The sequence below is a fragment of the Psammomys obesus genome, unplaced genomic scaffold, assembly GCF_907164565.1.
Source record: "Psammomys obesus unplaced genomic scaffold, mPsaObe1.curated_primary_1811, whole genome shotgun sequence".
In the NCBI taxonomy this organism is placed as follows: domain Eukaryota; kingdom Metazoa; phylum Chordata; class Mammalia; order Rodentia; family Muridae; genus Psammomys; species Psammomys obesus.
In genome coordinates this window covers 29,863,985-29,879,718 of record NW_026587216.1, presented here as the reverse complement: position 1 = coordinate 29,879,718, position 15,734 = coordinate 29,863,985, and positions in this window count along the sequence as shown.

Here is a 15,734-nt window from a genome sequence, read left to right as displayed (position 1 = left end):
GCTGAGCAAGCCTTACCCAATCCCGTCTATCACATGAATATTTTAAATTAGCTTCTTGTAGTGATAATTTTGGGGGTTTTTAACATAGAAATGTTATGTGAATGTTTATGTTTTAACTCCAGGTATGGGATGTGTGCTGCTTCAGGTTGTCCACAGCAGCTGACTATGATTTGTCTCGTGCTCTGGCAGCGGCATGATTTTGCCAGCTGAAGATAGTTTACATTTAGAATCCAGGGGACACTTCAGAGAGTATATAAATGCCAGAGCCCCAAGAGAGGCAGCAGCTGGAGCTCCCTTGCTGCTGCTCTCCCTGCTTCTCCTGCTGCTGCTGTTACTCTTGTTGCTAGTGCTGTCTGCTCTGGCTGCTGTTGCTGACTGCCGGATAGCTAGATGCTGATTGGAGATACCCTGATGATGAAGCCCAAACTCACCACCAAGGAAGTTGTCACTCCTGATCAGGGTAAAAAAAAGGAGTCTAACGATATTGATGCCCCTCTTTCCTCCAACCTTCTTTCTCTCCCACCTTGTGTTGGGGACTACAGGGGATATGAGTGGTGTAGGGAGGTAGGAAAAAGAACTCAATAAAGTATCCAAAAGTCCAACTACAGCTTCTTGAGCTATTCTTTTTTTAAGTTCTCTTAGAATTGTACTTATTGTACAATTCTAGTACAAATCTGACCTGAGCATTTAACTTGAATGATTTTTTAAATTGTTATTTCAATCTTGCCACTTCTTATAGGTTGGCTGGAATTACTATTTTTGCCACCTCTTATAGGTTTGCTGAACTTACCTTTTTTCAATCTTGATTTAGTTATGGTGTGTATATATTTCTTTTTGAGTTCCAAATTTGGTAGAACATCAATTCTTAAGGTATATTTCATGATTTATTAATTTTGTTGCTATCCATTGTAATGGGTCCCCTTTCAATACCTAATTTTATTAACTATGTCTTCTATCTTTGTGCTGCTTAATTTGGCAAATAATTTGTCAATTTTATTTATGTTTTCAAAGAACTAATTATTCATTTCATTGATGCTTTGTAGTTTTTGTTTGTATTTCCTTAATTTCTGCCCTGATCTTAACTATCTTTTTCTATCTACTACTTAGGGATTTTGTTTGTTGTTTTCTCCAAGGTCCTGTGTGCATCATTAACATGCTTTTCTTACTCACTCAGAACTGTTGATATAGGGACTTGCATCTATGAGCTTTTCTCTTTGGACTGCCTTCAATATAGCCCATGGGTTTTAATATGTAAAATTTAATTTTTATTAAACTATAGGAAATTTCCCTTTATTTATTTAGTAGCCTATTAATCATTCAAATATGTATTAGTTAATGTCTATGACTTTCTGAACTTGCTGTATTTTTTATGTTGTTAAAATCTTGCTTTAACAATAATAAAAACTGCATGATACTGGCAGAGAAACAAAATGGTGTATCAATGGAATTGAATAGAAGACCCAGAAATAAACCCACACACTTATGGATACCTGATTATTGATAAAGATACAATGGAAAAAAGATAGCATCTTCAACAAATGGTGCTGGTCTAATTGGATGACTATATGTAGAAAAATGCAAATAGATCCATACTTATCACCCTGCACAAAACTAAAATCTACGTGGATCAAAGACCTCAATATAAAAACAGACACACTAAACCTGTTAGAAGAAAAAGTGGGCAAGAGCCTAGAACTCATTGGCACAAAAGACAACTTCCTGAACAGAACACCAACAGCACAGGATCTAAGAGCAACAATCAATAAATGGGACCTCATGAAACTGAAAAGCTTCATAAAGCAAAGAACACTGTCATCGGAACAAAATGACAACCTACAGATTAGGAAAGGATCTTCACCAGCCCTATATCTAACAGAGGGCTAATATCCAGAATATATAAAGAACTCAAAAAGTTAAACAGCAACAAATCAAGTAATCCAATTAAAAAATGGGTACAAAGCTAAACAGAGAATTCTCAATAGAGGAATATGGAATGGTAGAGAAACACTTAAAGAGATGTTCAGCGCCATTAGTCATCAGGAAAATGCAAATCAAAGCAACCCTGAGATTTCACCTTACACCCATCAGAATGGCAAAGATCAAAAAACTCAAGTGACAACACATGCTGGACAGGATGTGGAGAAAGGGGAACCCTCCTCCACTGCTGGTGGGAATGTAAACTTGTACAACCACTTTGGAAATCAATCTGGCACTTTGTCAGACAATTAGGAATAGTGCTACCTCAAGATCCAGCTATACCACTCCTAGGCATATATCCATAAGATGCTCAAGTATACAACAAAGACATTTGCTCAACTATGTTCATAGCAGATTTATGTGTAATAGCCAGAAGCTGGAAACAACCCAGATGTCCCTAAATTGAGGAATGGATACAGAAATTGTGATACATTTATACAATGGAATACTACTCAGCAATTAAAAATAAGGAAATCATGAAATTTGCAGGCAAATGGTGGGATCTAGAAAATATCATCCTGAGTGAAATATCCCATAAGCAGAAAGACACACATATCCACTATCTAATATCTAATATCCACTTACAAGTGAATATTAGGCATATAATATAGGATAATCCTACTAAAAATCTGTACACCTAAGGAAGCTAAGCAAGAGGGAGGATCCTGGGTAAGATGCTCAATCTTCATTCAGAAAGGCAAATGGGATGGACATCAGAAGAGGGAGAAAACAGGGAAGAGGACAGGAGCCCACCACAGAGGGCCTCTGAAAAACATATCAAAACATATGCTGAGACTCATAGCCAAACTTTGGACAGAGTGCTGGGAATCTTATGAAAGTAGGGGGAGATAGAAAGACCTGGAGGGAACCGGAGCTCCACAAGGAGACTGACAGAACCAAAAATTCAGGGCAGAGGGGTCTTTTCTGAGACTGATACTCCAAACAAGGACCATGCATGGAGATAACCTAGAACCCCTGCACAGATGTAGCCGATGGCAGCTCAATGTCTAAGATGGTTCCCCAGTAATAGGAACAGGGACCATCTCTGACATGAACTCATGGGCTAGCTCTTTGATCACCTCCCCCTGAGAGGGGATGCAGCCTTACCAGGCCACAGAAGAAGACAATGAAGCCACTCCTGATGAGCCTTGATAGAAGGGGAGGAGGACCAATCCTATCATTGGACTGGGGGGGGGCATAGGAGAAGAGGGAGGGGGGGATTGGGAAGGGATGGGGCAGGGGCTACAGCTGGGATACAAAGTGAATAAACTGTAATAAAAAAATAATAATTTTTTAAAAACATAAAGAAATATTAAAAGGGGGGGGGATCTTGCTTTAAGCCATGGTAGCCAAATAGATTAGAAGATTTGCTTCAGTTTTTCATTATGTTTTCTAAAGATTTTTTTTTTTTATTGTGTAAGTGTGGGTTTCTGTGTGTGTATGTGTCCACACGTGTGCAGGTGCCAATGGAAGCCAAAAAAGGGCATCAAGTTCCCTGAAGCTGAACGTACAGATGATTGTTGGTTACCTACATGGGTGTTGAGAATTGAACTTGGATCCTCTGGAATAGCAGCAAACACTTTTAATTCCAGAGCCATCTCTCCAATCCCAATGTTTTCATTCTTATAAATATATCCTATTATGTGAGCATGTTTTGAGAAAGATTCATGTGCTGCTGAGAATGTACATTCCTTAATATTTAGTTGGATGACTCTTATACGGCTGCTGGACCCTTTCGGTTAGTGACACCATTTAATTCTAGTGTTTTTTTTCTGATTATTTTCTGAGTAACCTATTGAAGTCACCCAATATTACTATGTTAATTACTATGTTATTTTATACAGTTTTCTAAATTTGGTGTGCCATTTTAGGTGTATTTGTGTTCAGAATATTAATATTCTCTGGAGAGGTGGATCCACTAACCAAGAAAGAATTATCTTTATCTCTTCTGACTAGTTTTGGATTAAGGCCTAATTTGTCAGGTATCAGAATAGCTATGCCTGCTTATCCCTTTTTTACTGGAATGCCTTTTTCCCACTTTTTTGAACCAATGCTAATATCTTTCTTTGGTGACAGTGTGTTTTTTAGAGGCAAAAAAAAAAAAAAGATATATCCTGTATTCTAATACAATAAGGTTTTTTTCTGGAAAATTAAGATCATCACTCTGCAGTGTTACTATTGAAAGATGTTTATTTTTCAGTGTTTTCTATCTCTTGCAACCAGTATTATTTTCCCCCTGTGGCATCTTGTGTGCACTTATCCTCTTCAGATAAAGCATTCTTTCCAGCACTCCTTTTTTAAAGTTACAGCAATCCATGCTTTAAATATTAGTAAGACAGTTCCTGAGTAAATACAGCAGCAGAGCATTTAATCTGTTTTGCACATAAGACATCTTACACCATACAAAATTGATCAAAATGATTGCTTATTTTGTTGTAAAATACAACTATTAATTGCAGATAATGATATAATTTCAGTGGTAAGAAAACATGCAGTTTATAAGAAAGAATCTTGTATCTGCTGCCATGATTGACTTTCCAGGTCAGATATCAGTAGTAAAATAAGTCATGGTGTAAGATTAAACCAAGTTACCTGTGCATAAAAGGGAAGCCTGGATTCTAGCCAACTTTTCATACATACCTCAAAAAACAACAACAAAAACAAAACAGATATTTTTCTCAAAAAACAAAAGAGAAAGAAAGAACACAATTTTTTAAAAATACAATAGGATATAAACTTAATATGTAATGCAAAATGAGATGTAATTTGCAAAGCCTTTGACTTGATGGTCATATATTCACAGGGTGTCTTCAGACATAAGACAAATGTGTGATTTGAAAGATAGTTAGAATTTTTCCATCACAGGCTCAGTCATGACATTAGAAATAAATTTTCTGTGTAGTGATCGTGTTTTAAAAGTTTTCATGCCACGTGGTTTCTGGCCGTAGCCCAAAGGAAGCTGGGAGCTCAGCATTTGTAGACCCAGTATTTATTGACTTACACCTCCTGAATATTACTGAGAACAGAGTCAATATTTTAATGCTTGTGTTTTCACAGAACAAAGTACACAGATAAGTTAGACCCCGTACAATTTCAATTGCTGTGTGTGTTTGAATGCTGATAGACATTAAAGGTTTTGGTTAATTCATGAGAAAACAAGAGGTCCAAACTTGTTCATCTTTTCTGTGTGGCATAACAGTCAGCACAAAATGATATAACATCAAACATGCCTTTCAACATAAGAGTGGAATTTTAGCATGGAGAAAATTACTGATTTTTACAGAAAAAAAAAATCCTATGGAGAAGCATTTTAGTTATAGAGTTTAATTTCGGAAGTATGTAGTTTTGCAGCTACAAATGGTTTTTTGTTTGTTTGTTTGCAAAAAGTCCTTTATAAAATTGTAAAACTTGTAAATGGAAATATAAATCTGACAAAACTCTTCTAAATGAAGCATTACAAACAAACTAAACACATTTGTCAAACACATAAATGTGTAACTTGCCCCACTTGTTTTCAAATACAACTATTTAACATCAGAAAAAAACAAAGTTGCTGGGCAGTGGTGGCATTCACTTTTAACCCCAGCACTGGGGAGGCAGAGGCAGGCAGGCAGACAGGTCTCTGAGTCTGAGGCAGCATGGAGGACTGTGCTATCTTTACTCCCAAAACATACACAGGAGCCCTTAATCTCACTAAAGAGGCATGAGCCAGCTAAAAATAAAATAAAAAATAATAGGTCTGATGACAATAAGGCTAATGACACCCTCTGGATCCTCCCGTTTGAAGGCGTCTTTTGTGGTATGCAGCCAGGAAGAGCCTCCTATGCTCACTGATTGTGACCCAGGGATTAGTTCCCCAAGCTGTGGGACCTCAGATCATTTTTAAATGGTCCTGTCTTCTCCAGTGTCAATTAGGCATTTAAATGGTTTTCCCCCGATTGTTATATTGAGTTTGAGGTATGAGCCTTCCAAAATGTTAGTGACACATAAGATTTTGTGGGTTTTCCCCTTCTATTGTCAGGGCTGAGTTTTGCCCTTTTTGGAATTTAAAGGCTCAAGGGGCTTACCATCTTTAATTGTATGTAGAACGACAATCTTTTTCCAATGGAACCCCTTTATGGCACTGGGGACAGATGGTTTTAGGAGGGACAGTTTCCAAGCCCTCAGATGGGCCTAAGTTAGGGCATTCGCCTCCCAGTGCCCCTCCTTTCCACACTGCAAACATTTTCCTTTTAAGGGCCACTGTGAAGGCCTGGGGGAGGCTAGGCAAGGAAGACCAAGAGATGTCAGAGCTGTCCTATGGTGTATTAAGAACAACACAAAGGCTTGGGTGAATGGATTTGGTCCAAAGGGCATGTATACCATCCTCTCATACCAACTATATAAGCTCTCTGAATTTATTGGCCTGGTAGGGATACCAATCTAGGGGCAGAGACTGAGGAGGTTGAACATTACAGGAAAAGCCAAGGTGTTATTTCCATTGTGGCCAAGTGTGGGTCTCCGCTTCCTCTGAGGGTCATTGGCCACTGGCCCATGAAGGCAAGGGGTGCAGAAGCATCAAGCAGGGTTCAGGCAGCCCTTGAGTATGACAGAATGACTTCAAGGAACAGCTTCATTGAGACAGCTGAACTTTATTCAAGGGAGGTGAGCAGACAGTACCCTGGGAATCACCTAATAGGTGCTCATGATGTGCTTTATTTTCATTTGGCAGCACAGTCCTCTCATATGGATGGGAACACAATATCTAATTATCCCTATAGGGGGAGAGTGTCAAAGGCCATACTCCAGATAAGGTCAGGCAACTATGCCAGAGACATCTTCCAAATAAGTTCAAGCAAATTAGTTCAAGCAGAGAACAGAAGGCCTTGCTGGGGGGAGTTCTCCATTTTGTAGCAAACTCAGAAAACTATCCAGACATGGTAGACTGTGACCTTAAACAGCAGGGTCCTCCAACAAGCAAGTTTGCAGGTATTAATCACGAAAAATTGTTGGGTGGTAGTTTGTGGGGGTGCAGGTGTGGGGCTTTCAAGAGTTTTATGAATGCCCTTAGAGGAAGAAGCAGGAAGGACATAAGGTGAAAGGGTGGGGGTTAGGGGTCATTTTCTGTCTAATGTGGTCGATGGCTTGTTCAAGGCCAGGGAGGCCTGCTATAGGGCAGTCTTCAGGGTTCTCCTCATCAGTCAATGCTGGGAATAAGGGGTTTAAAATCATCCTTAATTTACTTCTGGGAGGAACCCATGCATTGCTGGATGGCCTCAATAATGAAGAAGGGGGAAGGGGTCCCTTCTTGGACTTCCCATCTTTGTGTGGGGGAAGCCACCCAGGTCCAGATCTCAGCATCATAGAGGTCACTGGAGATCATGGAAGGGGATAGTTGAAGAACTTCCTCTCAGAAGGAAATTGCTTCTTTCTGGAAGAGTTTAACCCCTGCAGCTTGAGGAAGGCCTGAAGGCCTCTAATTTGGGACTCCTTCTGATGACAAGTAGAATTTCCCATGACAGAAAAGGATGGAAGCTCTCAGTCAGAGGGGAAATGTTCCCAGAACTACAGGAGTTTCAGAGGGTTCCACTGAGACCAGATGCCCAATACCCTAACTCCTAATGCTTTAACTGGTCATTGTGTTACCCGGTTCTTCAAAGACATTTAGAGAGGTGATTTTTGCCAATGCCCAAGGGGCTAATCGGCTCAAACCTGAAGACTAAGGGCCTTCAGTCAATGCCAGGAGTAGCCCCAGCCAAAAGGCGTCATTTCCCCCTTCATCATAGCTAGTCCCTCGTGATGGCTTAAATTGATGGTAAAGGGGGAAGGAAGAACCAGTTGTTCCTCAAGTCAGGATAGCAGGGCAAAATGCCAGTGTCGCTTAGCGTCCCTTAGTATTTACCCTCTTCTGATCCCTGTTCAGGCGCTAGATGTGGATCCTCTGACCCCAATCTGCCATTGCACACCAGCACGCCAGAAGTCTCAGGGTTTGGAGGAGCTGGGGAACAAGGTCTCAAGTGGCAGTGCATATGGTGGGTATGAATGACCCAGCAGACTGTTTCGGAGGACAGCACATCTATTGAAGTGGCAGAACTGGCTTATATAGCTCAAGTCAAGGGGGAGGGGAGGAAAAAGGTCAAGCAAGGGAGTAAGTGTTGCAGTGGGGGAGGGAAATTCCAATCTTGTCAGTCACATTAGCAGACTGCCAGTCACATGATTACCCAGAAGCCAGTTCTCTGGAGGGAACAGCTTAACTGACTTCATCATGACATGGCTTTTGTCTCTATAGAGTTGAGTAAGTAGATCCAAGCCTGATTGGGGTAGGAAGTGGTCCCACTCCTGCTGTGCTCTCTGAGAAATGACAGAAAAGCTCCTACCTTTTGCACAGCTCTGTCCTGTGAGCTGCTGACCATGCTCTAGCCTGCTTCTTTTCTTGAATGTGAATCTTGTTCTAATTTCATGTCCTTGCTTTTGCTACCACCCAGCCATCTATGTCCAATTTCTTACTCCAGGACACAAGAGCCTGGGACAAAAAATTGGGAATCTCTAGAGGAACCCAATGAGCCCAGGTATCAGCATTTAGAGACTTTAAAAGAAGAGAAATATAATTCAAGAATCCTGTGTCTGATCAAAATAGCATTTACATGGATATTAAGGATCCCTATCATTGGTACACCCTCCCCTAGATTTTCCACCATTCTGTGGCTGGGCCAGTGACAAATCTGAATGCCCTTTGCACTTACGGCTCAGGCCACAAAAAAAAAAAAAAAAATCAAAGATAATTTTAAGATTAAAAATAAAATTACTGGGGCTGGAGAGCTCATGCGGCGGTTAAGAGTACTTGCTGTTCTTCCAAAGGACCTGAGTTCGATTCCTAGCATCCACATGGCAGTTTATAACTGTAACTGCAGTTCCAGAGGATCTGGCGCTCTCACAGTCCTGTAGGCAGAAAACCAATACAAATAAAAATTTTAAAAATAATAAATAATAAATGTTAAAGAATATTTATGTATTTGTGTGTGTCTGTGTGAGGGTATGATACATCTGTGCAGGCACCTTTGATGGCCAGAAGAAGCAAAGAAAGGATGTTGGATCCCATGGAACTGGAGTTACAGAAAGTTGTGAACCATCCAACATGAACGTGAGACCTCTGTGAGAGCAGAACACACTCTTTACCACCAACCCATCTCTCCAGCCTCCAGAGAAGTTTCTAAACATAAACGAATTATAAGTTTTTACCATCCAAACATTCCCCATCCCACTCCCCAGAAATAATTTGAGACAGAAACACTTCAGTCAGAAGAAAATGTAATCCAAGTACTCATGGACAAGATGAAATATGTAAGAAATAATGGAGATCTATGACTCTAGTAAAATACTTATAAGTAAGTTCATAGTGATATTATTTTATAGAATTAAAAAAAGAAAAAAGAAGCTCATTTCTCAAGAACAGGAATGGAAACAATGTCCAAGGAGCAAGAACTGTTACTATCTAACTAACCAAATGTTTAAGCCCATTATCTATAAGGTAATAATGTCAAATTTGGATCACTTTACTTTGTTTTATTTTTGAAACAGATTCTCACATGTGACCCAGCCTGACCTTGAACTCACATTTGCCTCAGCCTCTAAAACTGGGATTATAGATTGTACCACCAGTTCAGCCTTAATTTGTAATTGTTTTAAAAGTTAAAAGTAAAATACTAGCTAGTAAAAAGCTTGATGCAGGGATGCCCATTCTGTAGAGGATATTAAGGTATTAACCTCAGACTTCACTAGATTAAATAAAAACAAAAGAGAACTTGTAAAAGGTGCCTAATTTCAAACAATTAGAAGAATAATTCTCATTCGAAATAAATATGAAGAAATGGGAACCAAGCCGGATGTGGTGGCGCATACCTGTAGTCCCAGCACTCAGGGAGGCAGTGGCAGGCGGATCTCTGTGAGTTCAAGGCCAGCCTGGTCTACAAAGCGAGTCCAGGGCAGCCAAGGCTACACAGAAAAACCCTGTCTCACAAAACCAAAAAAGAAAAAGGAAAAAAAGAAAAAAAGAAAAATGTTAAAGACAGTTAAATTCAGACACATCTTAAACTAGCCATGTAAAGACAGAGACTGTATATACCCTTTTCAAAACCTAGCCACTAGGTTTTGAAGTGCTACCTAGCAGCCTGCAAAGTCCTCTGTGGGTGGTCTTGAAGACACCGCAAGACCTTTGCAAGAGTAAATGGTTAGAAAGACATAAATACTCTTTTTCTTTCTGTAAATTGATAAATAGAAGTTCTTGTAGGGAGTTTTACTTTTGCAGACTGTCTTAGTTAGGGTTTCTATTGCTATAAAGAGACACCGTGACCACAGCAACTCTTTATAAGGGAGCGAAATTAATTGGGCCTGGCTTACAGGTTCAGTGATTACTTAAGAACATCAGGAAATACAAATATTTGCATTATGAGTTACAACAATAGCAAAATTAGTTGTAAAGTAGCAACAAAAATAATTTTATGTTGGAGTCACCACAACATGTGGAAATATATTAAAGGGTCACAGCATTAGGAAGGTTGAGGATCACTGCTTTAGTGCTGCTGAGATAATTTACACCTTGTTAAAGTAAAAGTGCTGACAGTAAATGTGGTGATAAAAATTATCTCTATTGCTGACTTGAAGGCAGGGAAAACTTTGCTTTTAATGAACATTTCCTTTAGCCGATGGTGTGTTCATTGTCGGACACTGATATCACTAGAAAGCTTTTAGTTGTCAGAAATTAACTGCAAACGTTAGGCAGTGCTCTCAGTTTTGACAAGGATGTCTTCAGATGAATGGCTCCCATTGGAGCTGTGATTGATGTTCAGAGCAAAATGTTACAATAATAAACTAACGTGAGTTGAGACAAAATCTAGCTACCATAAGCAGACACAGAGACATACAAACTTTAGTTTAAAAGGAGATTAATTCCAGGAAAATTCAGAAAAGTGCAAAAAGCAAAATATAAATGCAGGAAGCATGAACATAGTAGCAGAGAAGACATAGCTCTAAATACATACAAACAGGCATATACACGTACGTATGTATACACACATATTCAAAGTCTGAAAACTGGTGAAACTAAATTGAATATATAAAGTTTTATTTAGAAATAAGAACAGTTGAAAGAAAATTTATTTCAAAAGCATTAATTAGTTAATAAGATGAAAAACAATGGCCCAATGATGAGTAGTCTCCACTGAACCAAAAGATCCTTGAGGTAAAACAATAATGTAGAAAGTATTATGGTAAAACTGATTTTAAAAAAAGGCAAAATAACAAGGATGGGGAGATGGCTCAGTCAATAGGTATGTACTGTTCAAGCATGTGAACCTGAGCTCAGTCCCCAACAACACATTAAAAGCCAGACATGAAAGCCTGTAATCGAGCACTGGGGAGAGAGAGACAGGATTATCTTTGGGCCTTGTTGACCAGACATCCTAACTTAACGGATGAGCCCCAACTCGCAGTGAAAGATCCTGTTTCAAAAACAGGATGGTTCCTCAGGAACAACACTTACTGCTGGCCTCTGGCGTCCACACATAAGTAGAGAGGGAGACAGAGACAGAGAGAAGACAGAGACTTGAGACAGCAGAAATGAGAAAGAGAAAGGGCACACAATACAACCGAGAACTGTCGAGGGCAGAAGGAGAACTTGAAAGAGGTCTGTGAATCAGAGACTAGACTCATCCCCACTCTCCCTCCTTACAGTGGACAGCCTCTTACTCTTTTCCTGTCTGGATGTACTTACTTTGATTTTCTTACTGGACCATAAACTCCTTGAAAAGAACAGCTGCATTTTGCTCACTCGATAGACATTTATGGCATATTAGTCAGTAGATGCTTTTGGTGCTATTCTAGAATGTTCTGGGCACTGCAGTCACTGCGGCGATGATGACAAAGTCCCCGTTTTTTAGGTTTACTTTAGAAAAATGAGAGGGCAAATCAAATAAGCCAGCATACAAACATGATAAAACAGCTCGCACGGTGGAGGTGTGTGGCTTCTCTAGATGCTGAGCTAGCTCGGGGAGCCAATTTTCAAATCAGAGTGCCATGAGCCAGGATTTCATACAGCAGTGGGCTGAAGAAATGATTTCTGTTTTTTAACATTTGAGCGTTTGTGCACACATGTGGTAGTCAGAGAACAACTTTTAGAACTCAGTCCTCTCCTCCTTCTGTGCAGGTTTCAGGAATCAAACTCAGGTCAGCAGGTTTGATTGCCAGTACTTTCAACAGCTGAGCCACCATCCCCCCAGACCAGTAATTTCAAGAATACAGGCGAAGAAGTAGCTCATTTTTAAAATGTCTGAGCTACCCACAGAAGTTCTTCAGGCCCTTCCTTCCTCTCCATATCAGACATGCACCTTATCTCAGAAAAAAAGATGAACTTTCTAAGTTAGAGTCAGAGGTCAGGTCCTCTCATATAGAAAAGTCCATTCATGACCCAGGAGGAAGACATCCAGAAGAGTGCTGAATAATAATAATAATAATAATAATAATAATAATAATAATAATAACAACAACAACAACAACATTGGTACACCTAAAGAACATATTGTAACAAGAGGAAAAGATCAGAGAGATGAGTTGTAAAACCTACCTAATTAAACCCTTCATTTTCCAAATGAATAAGCTAGAGCCTAAGACTTAAACTGTGTTCCCAGTGAAATCCCAAAGAAACCAGAAGCACCCCAAAATTCAACTTGCCCATCCCTAAACTCTTATATCCTAGATAATGAAGCAAGGGAAGTCAAGTCTGGGAAATGCCTGGGATGGTATATATAAATCCCAGGCCATTGCATCCTCCGAAGCACCAGAGGCTCCCGCGGCGAAGAGGCTGCGGTTTCCAAGATGCAGTGACACCTACTTGCCACAAGGAGGCTCTCTCCCTTGCTGTCTCCCTTTGGCAAGAGAAAAAACGCCTAGGAAAGAAAAGTGTATCCTACAAGTTTTAGTTTCTATTGTTTTTACTTTCGTGGAATTTTACAAAACAATAGGTTAATCTATAGAAACAAACCATTGTTAGCAGGAGCCTACCAAGGCTTTTGAACTGATTATTACAGGAAAAATCAAAGATGAATTTGCCATCATCAGAGCAAGTTACTAGACTAGAATGATTATGACATACCTGAAACTGTTGTCCCTCTTGTATTCCCAATGGCATGGGAAGACAAAGGCAACCTATCAACACTTGTTTGGCGGAAGAAAAAGATGAGAAGTGGATGGTGAAAGGAGTGGCAACTTTGAGGGGAAAATTGTGTCTTGAATTTGAAGTAAAATATACTGTCCTAGCAACAAGAGGACAGCATTTAAGCCAATACAGTGGCTCCTGCCTGTAAGTACAGAATCTGGGAATCAGAGGCAGGAGGATCCATTCCAAGACCATCCTTAGCCATACAGCAAATTTAAGGCACATTAAATAATAATTTGGATGATTTCCTATGCAACTAAGGCTGGCCTTGAACATATGATCCTCCTGCCTCCCTATACCTCCAGAGTGCTGGGATTATAGGCATTTGCCATAGTACCCAGTTTAGTCAGCCTTTTTGTCACGAGCGCTTAATTATGCCGGAGGACTTTAACCAAGACGCCACAGAGGGCGGCAAGGTACTGATAAAAGATTTTTGAGTGCTGCTCTAATCACACAAATCACACAGATATCTAAGGATTGCATAGCACATTATACATCTTATGGGGAATACAACCTGGCCACAGGTGCGGGCTCGGACACTTTGCCTCCAGCTTCAGGTGTCTTCTAGGGCCCAGAACTTTGCAGTTCCAGCCAGACCTCAGACACGTCTTCTGATGACTTGATGGGCCTCGGAGCTTCTCTGCTCCAGCCAGGCCTCAGACGCGGAGGAAGCTGCGGCTGCTCAGGTGCTCAGGAGCCGTCTTCCAGGGCCGGTCTGATAAGGTGGTCCTTTCAGGGCCGGTTTGTTAAGGTGGTCTGGGCTTTTCAAGCAGCCGTTCAGGAATTGGCTGGTTAGTGACGGTGTCTCGGCTTACTCACCAAAGAGTCCGGCCTGCCGCGCCTGTGTAGGCTCAGCCTGCATTTTCATACATTTTTGGGGGCATGGCTTGGCTTACCGTTCTTTCACACGCACGCACGCACACACGTCAGCTGCCTTAAGAGCGTTCTTAGTTACTATTACTACGAATATCTTCTTATCTCTCCTTGACAGCTCTGCTGTCTTACAAGCTCTCAGTGTCTTAGGGGCATTGCCCAGTCACTGTCACCAAAAATGCCTCTTAACTTTGCTCCTGACAGCTCTGCTGTCTTACAGGCTCATTAAACCTTTTAAGGGGGAATAGGGAAAGGCAGTGAAGGAGTAAGACAGCAGAGACGTGTGAACACACCATACAGAAGACTATGACTTTGTACGCTAACTTAAAACTTGGTTTTAGGAACAAAGCTGGATGTGGTGTTGCATGTCTGTAATGCCAGCACTTGGGAGAGACAGGAGGATCAAGAATTCATGGGCTCATCAGCTACACGGGGAGTTTGAGCTGCTCGGCCTCAGCTTTGTGTTCAAAGTTCATCTGTTTAGATATACTTTAGCACTGGGGAAGCAAAGGCAGGCGTACCCCTGTGAGTTCCAGGTCAGCCTGCAGTCTGGTCCACAAAGTAAGTCCACAACAGCCAGGGCTCTTATACGTAGAAACCCTGTCTCAAAACAAAACAACAACAAAAAAAAAAAAAAAACAGAACAACAACAAAAAATATATACACTTTAGACAACCGGGACTTTTAAAAAAATCAGTAAAAGTCTACTTATGTGATTCAAAAACAAATTTTTGGATGACATTACACTGAATATATGACCATTCTAACACCAGGGTCAAAATGCCTACTGCAAACACATTTCCTTAGTTGTCTAACCTTAGTAAGTCAATTCACCTCCTAAGGGTGCCTTTTCATTAGTGGAAACAATAGATTTCTTGAATCCTTCCTTTCTACCAGTTACTAATTAAGGTTTCATACTTATCGAATGAAAAGGACTGAGGTAAAACACAGTAGATCAAAGTAATAGTAAACTGAGACAGGTATAATACTGCCTTAGCTCCCCAGGCCACCATGACTGTTGAATAAAAACTGCTATTTGGTTTTCACTGAATCTTAGTCCTCCCTAAAGCATATTAACACATTTACCTTTAAAAGTCCTAGATACGGAGTACTGTTAGAGTCTCCATCTTACACGACTTGTCAGGCCTAAATAAATATCCCAGGATCAAACAGTGGCACAGCCAGAATTGGAGCCCAGGCCATGCAACCACCCAGCAAAGCCGAACTGCCAGTCCTGATCAGCCTCCTTTAAGTGGGATCCGCCTCTGCTCACGCGTACGGCACAGGGAATGGGCTGTGACTCTGAGGAAATAATTTATCTCGCCCCAGGAAGAGCTGATTAGCTAAACACCTCTGTAACAAATTCACCTGTAGATTGTGCTATGCACACACTATCCGGAAGCTACAGCGACTGCAACCCCAGGCGTTCGAACAGCCCGCTTCCTGCCGCGACCGCCCCCCCTGCCCAGCTGCATTCTGGGAAACGTAGTCCCAACCAGGCCCTGAGCTTGTCTGTGTTCAACCACCCAACTCTCAGCGCCTGTCGGACCGACCGCCGGTTGCGAGCTCAGTCCCGCCTCTAAAACCTTCAGCTCTCCAATGCCGCCCTCTGCCGGCCTTTTTCCTAGCCGCCCTGTTGTACACCGGTTCCGGGTACCCCGGAAGTGAACTCTTCTCTTCCGGATTACGAGTCCGG